Source organism: Colobus angolensis, unplaced genomic scaffold, assembly GCF_000951035.1.
Source record: "Colobus angolensis palliatus isolate OR3802 unplaced genomic scaffold, Cang.pa_1.0 Scaffold29, whole genome shotgun sequence".
NCBI lineage: Eukaryota > Metazoa > Chordata > Mammalia > Primates > Cercopithecidae > Colobus > Colobus angolensis.
In genome coordinates this window covers 2538327-2553413 of record NW_012116154.1, presented here as the reverse complement: position 1 = coordinate 2553413, position 15087 = coordinate 2538327, and the positions used below count along the sequence as shown (strand labels likewise).

The following is a 15087-nucleotide window of genomic DNA, read 5'->3' as shown; positions in this document are numbered from 1 at the left end:
AACCCGGGAGGCGGAGCTTGCAGTGAGCTGAGATCCGGCCACAGCACTCCAGCCTGGGTGACAGAGCGAGACTCCGTCTCAAAAAAAAAAAAAGAAAGAAAGAAAAAGTCCTATATTTAGGAAAGAAAATAAGTCCTTTCAATGTGTCTAGTTTAAGTCATTTAATTCATATTTACTGGTTCTATATTTTGGTAAATAATTACCACCAGCTGCCTCTACATAGTATATTAACAAAGACAAGTCTAATTTAACATTTATATGCTATTCATTTTTTCTTTTCTTTTAAAAATTTTTTTTAATAGAGAAGGGGTTTCGCCAAATTGCCCAGGCTGGTTTTTAACTCCTGGGCTCAAGCAATCCACCCACCTCGGTCTCCCAAAGTGCTGGGATTACAGGCATGAGCCACTGTGCCTGGCCCCCCATTCATTTCTAATGTCCCATTCAGTACATGTGATAAGAAATAAGATGATTTGCAGAAAGAATTTTGAACATTAGCTCTTTATTAGCCATATAATTTGTGTGTGTACTTTTTGCACTCCTCAACAAATTGTGATGATGTCTTCCAAATCAATTTAGAAGGAAAAAAAAAATCCAAATAATTCTAAGTCAGCCACAAACCATGATTGACAACAGTCATAAATAACTACATCCAGGCTCTTCATCTACTCTCAGCAGACTTTATGTACTATTGCCTTTTTTTACTGCAAAGAACCTTCCTGGAGTCTGTACTACCTTCACGATGGTTTCTAGGGTCCCCAAGCCTAGTAGCCACAGGATTCTACCAGCAACTGAGGAAGCCCTTTTCAGTGAATTATGGATCTAAACAAGGCAAATGAACACAGAGAGGGAACTGTGCCTCCCAAGGCCAAGAAAAGCAACTTTGCCAAACCTAGATAATTGTCCAAAGGAGAGAACGAAGCCAGGGCTAGCAAACAAACATGACAGATCAGAGAATTGTTTTGCCATTTGGTAAAAGGCAAGATCAAGTATTTGTATAAAGGTTCTGGGGAAAAATTAAAGACTCAAACAATGACTCTAGCACCTCCATTTCATGGCAGGTCAAGACAAAAATACCTAATTGAGCTCTACAACCAAGAACAATCTAAATGGAATTCTGTAGCAGCAATTGACACTTGTGAAAACCTCAAAGGTGAAAAGAGGTATTTAAGACAATTTGTCTTGACAGTTACTCTCAGAACAATCATTAATTATAATCAAATGACAATAGAAAAGGTGATAAACAATATAGTAACATAAGTCAGTCAAGTATCTGTAGGGCATGCAATTCAGGAAACAGGTTCAAAACAGAGGGCTATACATTTAGATGTAAATCACAAAAAGATTGCCAAAGAGGAGGCTTTGATTTGGAAACACGGAAGCTCTGAAATGGGGAAGTGCTGAAATGATTGCAACATCCCCACATTTGGCCCTGCCTTGCACGTTACTTAGTCATCAGCCTCTATCAAGGACTTGTGGTGGCAGAGAAAATAAACCACAGAAAACATGGCAGCCTCCTAGGAGATGTCTGGGAGAAAACCCATGCTCATTCAGAAAGGTATGTTCGTGGTTGTATTTCGAGTAAAACGCTTTCAGTCACGCTTGAAATGTATAAAAGCCTGTGTGTCTTATTCATTTATTCAACAAATACTTATGGAGCACCTACTCTGTGGCAGACGCTCCTCTAATGTGCTTTGGATACATCAATGAATGAAGTAGACATTCTAGTCAGGGACAGACAGACAATAGGTCATACAATTACATAGCATGCTACAAAGTGATAAATACCAGAGAAAGAGCAGGGTAGCGACATGGAGGATGTGGGTAGGAAGGAGGAATGGCTGTTTTAACCAGGAAGAGGCAGAGCAAAGACTTGAAGGAGGCGAAGGAGTGAAGCATGGATATGTCTGGGGATGATGGTTCAGGCATCAGGGGCAGCCAGTACAAAGGCCCTGTGGTATGAATGTGCTGGGCACACCCCATCAAGAAAATGAGTGTGGTTAAAGCAGAGGGAGTAAGGATGTGTGTGGTAGCAGGTGAGGTTAAAGAGGTGATGGGGCTTAGAAATAAAGTCACTCACTGGCTTTTGAGTGAGATAGAAAGGCTCTAGAAAGTTTTCAGCAGGGGACTGATACGATATGACTTCTGTGTTAAAAGAGTCACTCTGGCCAGGTGCGGTGGCTCACGCCTGCAAACCCAGCACTTTGGAAGGCCAAGGTAGGCAGATCGCTTGAGGCCAGGAGTTCGAGACCAGCCTAGCCAACATGGTGAAACTCCATGTCTACTAAAAATACAAAAATTAGCCAGGCATGGTGGTGCACATCTGTAATCCTAGCTACTCAGGAGGCTGAGGCAGGGGAATCACTGGAGCCTGGAAGGCAGAGGTTGCAGTAAGCTGAGATCGTGTCACTGCACTCCAGCCTGGGTGAGAGTGAGACTCCGTCTCAAAAAAAAAAAAAAGTCACTCTGGATACTAGGTCAAGAAAGGGGTTTGCGGGGAGAGCAGTGAGGACAAAGGTGGAAGCAGGGGAGCAGATAAGCAGATTCTGCAGATGCATCCACCCTTCTGACACTAGCTCTAGCCAATGGAGAAAGGGCAAGACCTTTTATACATGACTAGGGTGTATGAGAACATGGGTGTTACCATTTAATTTCAGGGTCTGTGTGCCTCCTGCAGTTCCCACCAGAGAAGTGACTCCTAGGTTTCACACTGGGCTTGTCCGTATCATATGAGCTGGCAGTTTCTGTTTACTCATTGGCAAATACCTTGAGGTAGATCCTGGAGCCCACAATGTGGAGCAAAAAGCAAAGGAGGCCCCTGAGCCAAACTACTGTTTGCACCAAATGGGAAGGGCTAACTTATTATTGGATTTCTCTTTGCTCTGCAAATAGGATTTCACTAGAGGCAATTCTTTCAATACTTCTTCAGCCACCTGTTCTTCCTCATCTTTTCCTTAACTAAGAGTACACCGTCAGCCCACCAGAAAAGCCACACTGCTGTGACTCATTGATATTCACCTGATACTGCCCTTTCACTCTTGGATCTCTTGGCTGACTCTCCATAATTTTTAGAGGTGAGGTCTCACTATGTTACCCAGGCTGGAGTGCAGTGGCTAGTCACGGGGCAATCATAACATACCAAAAGCCTTGAGCTCCTGTCAACCATCGACGTTCCTGCCTCAGCCTCCCAAGTAGCTGGGACCACAGGCATGAACCACCACGCTCAGCTCTTCACTCTCCTAATTTTGAGAAAACGGACTTTTTTCCTTCTAATAATGACCTAATAAGTTTTTTCTAATTATGAAAAAATGCACTTTTTTCCTCCTCATCATCGCTTATTGGCAACTCTCAGACTTTTTTTTTTTTCTCCTCACTGCCTGTATGATCAGGTCTTTATTCAAAAGAAGCTGTCCAAAATAATTTGACCTTTATGGAATAATCAAATTTAAGAGTTTATGCAGCAGGTTTCTTTTCCTCTGGAGTAGGTTTCTTTTCTGCAGGCTTCTTTTCAGGGGCTGGTTTCTTGGTAGATGCTGCCTTTTTTCCCACCAGAGGTTTCTTCTGCTTCTTAACACCAACAGCAGCCTTCTTTCCTTTCTTACCTTCCACAGGCTTCTTGCCTGCAACTGCCACCTTCTCATCTGATTTGGCTTCTAGTGCTGCTGCTGCAGCAGCTGCCTTATCCACCCAGAGCTTGTGATTCCTGACCTGGCGAAGAATGGTGTTCCAGCGCATGGTCTTTGCATATGGGTTTAGCTTCAACATGATTCTCAGGTTTTTCAGTGGGTTCTTCTTTAGGACTCTGCAATGAATCTTCTTGCGTGGTGCTCCAAGGGCTCTTTGGATCTCTGGGCTTTTCAAGATTCTGCTAAGATCTGTATTAATCATCTTGTGCATGGGAAGATTGTAGTTACTCTTGAGGGAAACGGCTTTACGCCAAGTGCCATACAATTCATCTAACTTCCGGAAAGTACTTTCAGTCCAAATGCAGAAACGTCCCACGTGCCCACCAGGAGGAAGCTTCAAAATGTTCAGTTTGCTTACATTAAGCAGAGTAATTCCAGGGATGTTTCTGAAGGCCTTGATGATACCATTATCCTCATTATAGATGATGCACGGCCCCCTGCGCTGGATACGGCAACAGTTTCTCGTTTTGCCTTTGCCAGCTCTCATTCCCTGAGAGGCATAGACCTTTTTGATATCATTCCAGGCTTTAAGTTTCTTACGAAGCAAAACAGCTTCCTTGGTCTTCTTGTAGCCTTCAACTTTATCTTCAACTACCAAAGGAAGTTCAGGAACTTCCTCAACACGATGACCTTTAGACATGACCAGTGCTGGCAGGGCTGAGGCAGCCAGAGCAGAACGGACAGCATATCGTTTTTGGGTTGTGTTCCCTCTACGATGCCAGCAGCGCCAGGTTTTGGTTGCTGCAAACATTTGGCCTCCACAACACATGTTTCCAAAAGCACCCTGGCCAGAGCGGTGAGTCCCACTACCTCGAACTGTGGGAATTCGAGCCACAGCTCTGCCAGTACCCCAAGAATCAGCACTGGTCTGATGACCTGCTAATTCACTGACAGTGTAGGGCTGTTGTTTTTGCGCAAGTTGGTGTGAACAAAGTTCACAATATCTGGTTGAATAGGAGCCTTGAATACAGCAGGCAAAGTGACATTTTTGCCAGATGACTCCCCCTTTTTGGAGTACACCGGTATCAGTGGGCGAGCACACGCCATGGCCGAGAGAGGAGACAGCCACGCTCCTCTCAGCCCAGCTGCTGCCATAGGAAAAGCCTCTCAGCCTTTTAAAGGATATTAAATAGCAGAAAAAGAGGTATAAAGTTGTTTGCTTGTTTGTTTGTTTTTAGATGGAGTCTTGCTCTGTCGCCCAGGCTGGAGTGCAGTGACGCAATCTTGGCTCACTGTTACCTCCACCTCCCGGTCTCAAGGGATCCTCCCACCTCAACCTCCTGGGTAGCTGGGATTACAGGTGTGCACCACCATGCCTGGCTAATTTTTGTATTTTTTGTAGAGATAGGGTTTTGCCATGTTGCCCAGGTTGTTCTCAAACTCCTAGGCTCAAGTGGTCCGCAGGCCTTGGTCTCCAAAAGTGCTGGGATTACGGATGTGAGTGACCAAGCCTGGTCCAGATTAATTTATTTAATCCTTGTAATAACCCTGTAAGGTAGGCATTTTACAGTTGGGGAAACTGAGTCACAAGGTTTTCTTTTTTAGTTAGCCTGCCTAAAGTCACATGTAAGTGGCAGAACTAAGATTGGAACCAAGGCAGTCTATGCTCCTAGTCACTCTGCTATGGAGTGTGAATTTAGTATGAATAGCCATCCTTTCCCCAAAATCTGCATCTTTAGCTAAATCCCTTTTTTTTCTCTTTTTTTCTCTCCGTGTGACCAAACTTTGCTGATTACCCTGATAACAAACTAGCCCACAGAGCTGAGCTCTCCTCCACGCCAGCATGCTGCAGTCTTTTACAATCTAACTAAATTCTAAGGTTAAGCCACAACCACCTCACTCTTCCCTGGACAAGTCTAAAATAGTAAAATCATCCTCATGGAGAAATAGATCATAGATACTAACTGGTAGAACATAAAACAAAAACAGAAAACCACAAAAACATTAGGCCATTGCATTTTCTGTTAATAAAAAGTTGCAGTGCCCCATTGAGTTTTCTGTGTCACCAAACCCTCCCAGTTGTAGTTACACAAAGGCAACTTTGTCTTGAGAAGGCTACTGGGAAGATGGGCCTAATCTTGGCAAGGGCTTGGTGTACCAAGAACCATGTTCTTATTTTTAAAACTAAATGACAACACACAAAAAGAAATATTATTTAAGCCACCTTTTCTTTTTCCTTTTTTTTTTTTTTTAGATGGAGTCTTGCTCTTGTTGCCCAGGCTGGAGTGCAGTGGCGCAATCTCGGCTCACTGCAACCTCCGCCTCCCAGGTTCAAGCAATTCTCCTGCCTCAGCCTCCCAAGTAGCTGGGACTACAGGCACCTGCCACTATGCCCGGCTAATTTTTGTATTTTCAATAGAGACAGGGTTTCACCCTATTGGACAGGCTGGTGTTGAACTCCTGACCTTGTGATCCACCCACCTTGCCCTCTCAAAGTGCTGGGATTACAGATATGAGCCACCGTGCCCAGCCTAAGCCATCTTTTCAAAAGTCACGCTGCTATTATCTTCACCAATATGGAACCCTAGTTTTCGAAACATGAATGGTTTACCTGTGCTTACAAGGTTCAAATACACATTTTCAGAATAGGAATTAAATTGATCTAAGAGAAATAACACCTGAAAAAACCCTGTCCATTCTGTACTTCTATACTTTTTCTTTTTCTTGGGGCATGTGAAATGCTTTACAAACATGATAGACCCAGGTCTCGGTACTCTGAAAGGTAGATACTTTTTATTATAATTTTAATACGCTGGCATTTCCTTGGTCAGGTACAGGCATCCTGTTCCTGTTTCAGCTGCACAATGCCCTGCATTCATTGTACACTCACCCACTGCCCATTGGTACATATACTTAACTCTTGCTCACCCACATGTGGATTATCCATAGCGTCTGGAAACAGGTTGTCTTCCACCCCAGTTGGTGGGGGTACTCAAGGCAAAACTGACAATTCACCGATGCAAGGCACAGTCAGGAGGCCAAAGCTGTCAGCAACTCCCCTTTCATTCAACGTATACCCACCAGGAACCCACTATGGTCTCTGTGCAGGGCCACCATGTTCATGAGAACCACAAACATATAGTATCCCCAAAGACAAATATCGTGATTTGGGGAGACTGGATGTTGTTTTCTTGATTAATGGGGTTGACTGTAATCTATAAATAAAGCATACATTTTTCAGAACCAGAAATCTCCTGAGACCAAAACACTGATATTTTCCGAAAACACCAAGGGTTTTCAGGGTTACACTAGCACTCTGTTTTCTCTTCATGTCATCTCCCTGAAACGGCCTTCAGAAAAGCAGAGGTTGTGCTTTTGACTTCTAAAATGACTCCACTCTAAAAGCTTTGATAGGGTGTACCAAAAGAGCTACTATAGTCACAATCACTTCTATGTGATCAGCTTATTTATGTATTTTATTTTACAAACACATAAACCAGATGCATCTAGACACACCCACAAATCGTTTTTGACATAAACTAAGTTCCTATGATGACAAAAATGGAAGATTCACAACCACAAAAAGACTTCTCCTATTAAATATGTAAGTTACTTAAACCGAGCTGTAATTCTTTTTTTTTTTTTTCAGATGTCCTTAAACCACACAGAAAGTAGAGGAAAGGCAGAGAGTGGGAGTATGGTTGAAGGGTTTGTGCCTTTTGTAATCAGTTTACTTTTGGTTGTACCAAGAGATGATATCTTGAATTCATTCAAACTAGTGTCTATTGCAGCACACTAGGAACATTTGAATTACAAAAGGGAGGAGGAGCTTCCACTTCCCACAGTTGCTAGTTTACCTGCAATCCTTTGAGGGCATTGGTAATCTCCATGTGAGCTTTCTGGTAAATTCCACACTAGGACCACATTCGGAACTTACCTGTTTCTTGGCCATTTATTCCTCTAGACACTCTCTCCCTTTCTACTTTCACTGGAAAATGAAAGTTTTTCTCCCCCACACCTTTTTCAGAGCAAAAGATACCAGATCCTTAAAAGAAGGTGGTCATTGACTTCAAGGGGAGGAGATCGCCCTCCCCAATGTATCCCCTGATACAGACGCTGATAGAATAGATGGGGAAGCAACTATGAGAGAAACAGAAACAATCAAAACTCCAGCTCAGATGATCTTAGGAGTTTTACTGACAGGATGATTCAGGACCACACACAATTAATGGCAGGGTGCCATTTCCCTGAATCTCTCCTGCATAAGATGGAAACAACAACTTGAGGTGGCAACTGAGCAATTAATTACTGATCACTTCTATGACAATTCTCTGGAGGCTCCAAAGGCCTCCTATCTTAAAACCCAAGTCATCTCTGCATTGCTATTATTGAAAATCTTTATCCAGTTGCTCTTTGAAGCCATTACTTGGAGCAGTAATGTTGGGACTAACACACACCTTTTATGATATTAAAATCAGCATCATCATTAAGACACAGAGACTGTTCCCAAGAGGGAAAGAAAATATATCTCCTAATCAGGCCAGTAGCTGAAACACTGCAATACAACCTTTAGCTTGGAATCACTGTGACAAGCACTTAAAGCTGCATTTAATGTCTTCATTGTAACTTCATAAAAGTTTGGCACACAAATCCTACCTTCATTCTAAACATACCCTTTTTCCTAAGTCTCATGAATCCCAAACTTAAACCCTCTTCAGAGTAAGTTATTTTTCCCCAGAATAATGTATCTTCTGGGATAACCTAATCACAGTTTCCCTTGAGCCTGGGTCCAATTTTAAGAAAATCTTCCACCTTCATCCTTGTATCCACTCCCCTGACCTTTTCTGATAAATCAGGAGACTTAAGATGTGGAGGTGGAAACATACTGAAATAGCCAAATGCTTTTCTATAGCAATGAAAGCTCAGTCATTTGAGACATGATTTAATCTTGAGCTTCAGAGCAGAATTTGAAAAGCAAATTAAATCCTTTTGTAAGAAAATAATTTCGCTTACTTTAACCCAATCTTTTAAAAAAATCATTAGGTAGAACAGTAAACCAAATAGTCTAATATGAATGTTCTTACCATGTGAGGAAAAAAAATATGAGTAGTCTTTAACACTGGTTAGAGCAAGTGTACAGAACATGTGTCCAGAAGCATGTAGTTCCCTTGCTTTCTGTCTTTATTTCATCCTCAGTATCACCACTGCTTTGGGCAGAATTCTTTCAAAATTTAGTTTAAAGCAGCACAGTGGGGGAATCAAAAATAAACATGCTGACTATTAAAAATACAGAGATTGGTACAAAAAAAAATGATGATGATGAATTCTCAATCCTACAAACTTCTGTAAACGCAAAAACCAAGAGGAAGATAATAAATCTTTAATAATTGATAGATATTCAGAATATCTTGATCTAATTAATTTAAGCATGGCCTACCTAGCCAGGTAAAGGACGGCAGAGCTAGGCTTATTTCTTCATTTGACACATACTGAAAGTTAATCATGAAGCTAGGTGCTTGGGAAATTTCTGAGATCCCATTCTTCCAGTGTGCAGTAATTGAGTCAAAGAGGCCAACAGTGTGTATATCAGAACAAGATGAAGGGTAAAGCAGACCAGAAAAAAATACTAAAACCCAAACCATCTCTTCCTTTCTTTTTTGCCTTCTGTTTTCCTTTCAGACTGGGTTGATTTTAGTTCCCTCCAAGACTTCAAGTCAGCAATCCGACAAAGATCATTGTTTAAATGAATAGCAACACAAACTCCCACAAAGTGATCTCTTCTTATACCCTAGGTTGAGTACTTTGGTTTATCTAGAGGTTGTGTGTTATGCCGCTGACCACCTTTCACCTTTTAGAATCGGCACCTGCAATTCTCCAATGCTCTGGATCTAATTGCCAACCTTTCAAGCTCAAAACTTCGGCAACCCCTTCATGTTGGGTTGTCAACCCTTTGCTTTCCCTCCCCTGAGAAATTTATATGACCTTGCCTTAAAACTTTGAAAGAATACATTTTTTAATCTATATTCCTGCTAAAGAAAACAGTGAGTCATTAAAATACCACCAGAAAAAAAAAAAAAAGTTTGATTTTTAGTTCAGATCGGTAATGGCCTGTAAGTACCTTGGTGGTATCTTCCTATCACTTATGCCTTGGGACAGTACCCAGGAGTGGCTGAACTTTTACCTAATTAAAAAATGAGTCATTTATTTGAAAAGTTCCACTTCCATTTATTTTATCTGATTTCTTAAATATCCGGTCAACTGCTAATTTGTCAGATGTCATAATTCGTCAGCCCTACCCTTTTCTACAGGTTGAATTTTTAATTTGAAACAACTACACCTCCACCGAGTGTTACTTTCAGAGGTAAATTACTGCAGGAAGACCCCCCTCTGCCTTGGTTAACACTTAAATGAGATGCCTCCTGTCCAGGACGCTTCCTCAATCTCACTGTAATAATCTGAGTCTAAAGTCACCTGTGCTTCTGGGCGGTCCAATCATGTATTTTCAAGGGTGAAAAAAAAATCAGTTTCTTTTATGGAAAAAGATTCATCACTACAGGAAACACGATGGGGCTGACTGTATGATTATCTGCCTTCCCAGAAGCTGACCCTTTTCAAACCTTTTTATAAACACTTTATTTCCCACTAAATATACCAAGAGACAGAAGGTGAGTGATAGCGTGAGGGATAAGGGCTAAAAAGAGAAGAAAAAGAAAAAAATATATACTTCAAAAATTGGGACCCCAATGTAAGATTAAGGGACAATAGTTAGAAGGAATACCAAAAAACACCTTACCTTTCCTTGTTAAGTTTTTGGAGCCGCCCACTTCAGAAATTAACACCATTCACAGCCCAGGAGCAACTTAACACAGCTAGGAAGTCACCTACAACATCTTCTCGTCCGCCTTCTTTTTAATGTAAAACCAAAATAAGGAGTGTCCAGCGACTCCCCACCGCGCCGCTTAAAGCAACAGAGCGTTTTAGGCTCAACTCCCAGGCTCTGGGAATTCCAGTGGGTCAGAATTGCTTAACCTTGGAGACCTGCAGAGAGAAAGTCTCCAGGAGGACCGCTCCCCAAACCCTGGTTTCTCTCTATCCCAAGCTGCACATTCCACAGTGGAAAGCGGGAGCGGCGACCCGAAGGCAGCGAAGTTCTCTCGAGCTCAGCTCCGGAGGCCGGGAGCGCGCGGCGGTTCCACCCGCAGAGCGGCGCCAGGTCCCGGCTGCGTGGGGCGCTGCGCACCGGAGCGCTCAGCGTCTGGTCTGCGGGCCCTTCCCGGTTCCCTCCCTCTCTCCTCCCGCCGCCCGCCCCCTGCCGAGGCCATCCGCCTCACAGTAGCAAGGTTGTGTCTCGTCTACTCCCTTCCCTTAAACTCACCAAACCAGATTTTTACTCCCAACACCGGCAACTTCCCGTAAATCTGCCCTGAAATTTTATCCTGCTCGCTGAGCCTCCCCTGGCTAAAGGCCAGTGCCACATTCCTCTTGTTTTTAGGAGCGCAGATACCTTTGCTGAAGGTTCACAGAAAATCGGCCTTGATGGCAGAGATTGGGGGACTTGACCAGACGGACTTCTCTCCCCGCCCCAAAAGTCACATGCCTTTCAGACACCCAGAAGTGGCACCTGCTCCACCTGGGGGCATCTGTCCCAGTCAGCCGCTCGGCCCCCTTTGGGCTGTTGGAGAAACCCAGCCGGAACCACGTTGGAGGAATTAGGAACCTACTGTTGAATTTCAAGCCGATCGGAACCGCCCCGTTCCCCTTCTTCCCCCCATAAAGAAGTCGCTGGACGCGGTGGGATCTCCGCGACCCCAGCGTGCCCTAGGAGAGCTCCCGGGGCGTCCTTACCTGGGGCCGAGCATGGCTTGGCCGCACGCAGGCAGGAGCGTCACGCGGACGGGGCCCTGACCTTTGCCGGGGCCTTCGCAGCAGGGCCTGGGGCCTGGGCGCTGCTCGTTCAGAAGTGGCTCATTTTAATGCGCTCTGACCTAGAGTTACGAAGGGTTTCTAGAAAGGGAACAAAAAAACATTGCATTTAGAAACAGCAGCCAAGCTCTCGCTTCACCTTGCCTGCTCTCTGGGGAGTTGGCTCGAACCCCCACCCCATCCCAATCCCCAAGAAACCCAGATGTCCGCAATCCGCGCCCCACCCCCTTCGCCTTACCTGTTTATACAAGAGTTAAGGAGCCTCCCGCATTTCAGTGGAGCACTAAGCCTGTTTGTAGGCGCGGAATGGGCCAACAGGAATCTAATTCTGTGACTAAACAAACGAGAAGAGGAAGCAGGCACCACCAGGAACCTAAAACAGAGTTGTGATTTCGGGTTGCAGTGTCATTCAGCTGAGGGGAAAAAAAAATACCGGGCTACTTTAGTGAAAGAATGTTCTAAAAATGATTCTTTGCTGGTTGAGTTAACACATGCAAAGAGCTTAGAACGGTGCCTGGCACATAGTGTTAGCTGCCGTTATTGTTGTTATTATTATTTACATTATGGCTTTTTTTCTGAAGAAGGGGCGTGTGGTCAGAGTTAGACATGGGCTGTAGCCCCAGCACTGCCACTCACTAGCTGTGAGGCCATGAGCAAGATATTTAATCTCTCCCAGCCTCAGTTTCTGGAAGATTCTAACGATGGGATTTTTACAAACAGTTTACATTCATTGTTGACAGTCTTGAATACAATGGGAAATAAAGTCCCTGTAAAGGGTAGCCAACTGAATTTCATCTCACTTAAAAGTTACAAGATTGACAAGAGAAATGGAGATTAATTTGCCTGCATTCCATGAAGCTCACTAATAGGAAGGAAACTCAGGACCCAGCAATCATCCATCTGCTGTGCTAAATTCTCATTTGTATTTTAGCACTTGACCTGGTGTCTAACCCTAGGAGAGTTACTTATCCCAGACTGGGCCGGACAAATAATGACCCTTGCCGTTTGAAAAGCAGTATGAAAGAGAGGGAAATGATTTTGAAACTCCTCATAAATATTAAAAAGTGATTATTGAAGGCTAAAATGTTATCAATGCCTCCACCCTTTATCCTCCATTTAACTTCACATTTAAAGAAAGAAATGGCCGGGCACGGTGGCTCAAGCCTGTAATCCCAGCACTTTGGGAAGCCGAGACAGGCGGATCATGAGGTCAGGAGATCGAGACCATCCTGACTAACACGGTGAAACCCCGTCTCTACTAAAAAATACAAAAAACTAGCCGGGCGAGGTGGTGGGCGCCTATAGTCCCAGCTACTCGGGAGGCTGAGCCAGGAGAATGGCGTGAACCCGGGAGGCGGAGCTTGTAGTGAGCTGAGATCTGGCCACTGCACTCCAGCCTGGGTGACAGAGCGAGACAACCTCTCAAAAAAGAAAAAAAGAAAAAGAAATCATAATCCCTTTCCATTAATGAGGCTCTTTCTACTTTATGGAGCACTTTCACCCTTCTTACCTTATCTGATCCTTATAAAATGATCCTATGAGCTATTTTGTCCTCATTTTACAGATGAAGACACTGAAATCACACGGGTTAAGTATAAGTCCAAGGACTGGGCAGTGAGGCCGGGACTGGTTTTCAGTTCTAATTTTTTTTTTTTAAAGTTGAAAAATCAAACTGGATTTTATTAAAATATATATAAATAACCCTCATTTTTCTTTATTTCATCAGTATTGGAAAGTTAAGTGAAAATTAATTAAAAAGTAGTAGCCCTAAGAGAGCAAAATAAAGGCTGAAAGGGAATCAAGAAAACCATACATTTAAAAGCAGCATTTGCCACCTTTGGGAAAAAGAATTCCTTAAAACCAGCAAAGAATTCTGGAACATTTTAAATCCTTCTGATCGTTTATCTTCTCTTGAGGCAAAATTTAACCCAGACAAATTCAACATTTCCTGCATTTTAGGTTCATTCCTTGTCAATACCAGCCAGCACGTACTGTGAACAGCAGGCAGTGGGAACTCTCTTAGCAAAGTTCCCTCACCAGACCTAAAGGTTGACACTGCCAGGCACAAACTATGGCTCCACCCCCTTAAGACAACTGAAAAACCCAGCTCCATATTAGCCTGAAGTTTTCTTTTCTTTTCCAGAAGTATCTGGATTATGGCCTTAAAAAAGGCTCACCATCACAGACTGTCCAAGCTGAAGGATTCCAGAGGGGACATTCTCGCTGGGCACGATGGCTCATGCCTGTAATCCCAGCACTTTGGGAGGCCAAGGCAGGCAGATTACCTGAGGTCAGGAGTTCCAGATGAGCCTGACCAACGTGGTGAAACCCCATCTCTACTAAAAATACAAAAATTGGCCGGGCGTGGTGGTGGGCACCTGTAATCCCAGCCACTCGGGAGGCTGAGGCAGGAGAATGGCTTCAACCCGAGAGGTGTAGGTTGCAGGGAGCCGAGATTGCATCACTGCACTCCAGCCTAGATAACAGAGTGAGACTTTGACTCAAATAAATAAATAAATAAAATAATAAAAATAAAAGGAATTTGAAAGTGTGGAGATCAGTGACTCCAGGTGAACCGGAAGTGGAGTCAGGGAAAACTCCTGCTTGAGGAGGCTCAGGTTCCACTTTCAGGAAGTGAGTCCTCATCTCAGAGAGGGTCAGTTACCCTTTCTCAGATGTTGCCTGCTCCTTCTTCAGTTTTGCCCACTGACACCTATGAAGTGGGTATATCCTTTCTTCTTTTTTTTTTTTTGAACCCCATATCCACTGGAGAAATGGGTATAATTCTTTTTCCTATTTCTCACTGCCCTCCCCAGGATCATGACAAAAATAAAATAGATTTTTCTAAGTGGCAGGCTATAGCAAAACAAACGTGAACTTCCATTCCATTATTTCTTTTTTCTGGCTAACCTTGGCGCCTGTTTTATTATTATTATAATTATTTTAATTCTTAGGCCCACTCCATTTTCCTGGGGCGTTTTAGTTTTCCAGACCCTTGTCTTTTACTTTCTGTTTTCTTCTTTTCCTTCTGCCTATGAGGCAATGTTCCGGAGTGAGTGCAAACAGCATGAAAATTAGTTTCCAATAGATTTGAGTTTGAATCTCAATTTTTCCTCTGAGCTATGTGATGTTGGACAAATTGCTTAATCACTTTGAGTTTTAGTGTCTTCATTTATAAATTAATAACACCTATCTTTCTGGATTTCTTTCTTTTTTTGAGACAGAGTCTCACTCTGTTGCCCAGGCTGGAGTGCAATGGTGCGATCTTGGCTCACTGCAACTTCTGCCTCCCAGGTTCAAATGATTCTCCTGCCTCAGCCTCCCGAGTAGTTGGGATTACAGGCACGCACCACCACAGCCAGCTAAGTTTTTTTTTTTGTTTTTTTTGTTTTTTTTGTTTTTTTAGTAGAGATGGGGTTTCACCATGTTGGTCAGGCTAGTCTCAAACTCCTGACCTCGTGATCCACCTGCCTCGGCCTCCCAAAGTGCTGAGATTACAGGCGTGAGCCACTGCACCTGGTCTTCTTTTTTTTTTTTTTTT

The 15087-nt window shown here is 43.4% G+C and overlaps 1 protein-coding gene and 1 pseudogene across 4 annotated transcripts in view; both read right to left on the bottom strand.

Moving 5' to 3' along the window:
• Window positions 1–11629, bottom strand: part of RBM47 (RNA binding motif protein 47) — a 237915-nt gene extending 226286 nt beyond the window's left edge. The window contains exon 1 of one of the 3 annotated variants that reach the window (XM_011949069.1): window positions 11469–11629. The gene's annotated coding sequence lies outside the window, so the exon portion shown is untranslated. Of the gene's footprint in view, window positions 1–10416; window positions 10888–11468 lie in introns of those variants that run through there. The other 2 variants (XM_011949067.1, XM_011949068.1) reach the window with 2 other exon arrangements.
• On the bottom strand, window positions 3367–4782 carry LOC105516767 (annotated as a pseudogene). The gene has a single exon (XR_001002540.1). The product of XR_001002540.1 is annotated as a 60S ribosomal protein L4 pseudogene (transcript).
• Window positions 11630–15087: the final 3458 nt, after the last annotated feature.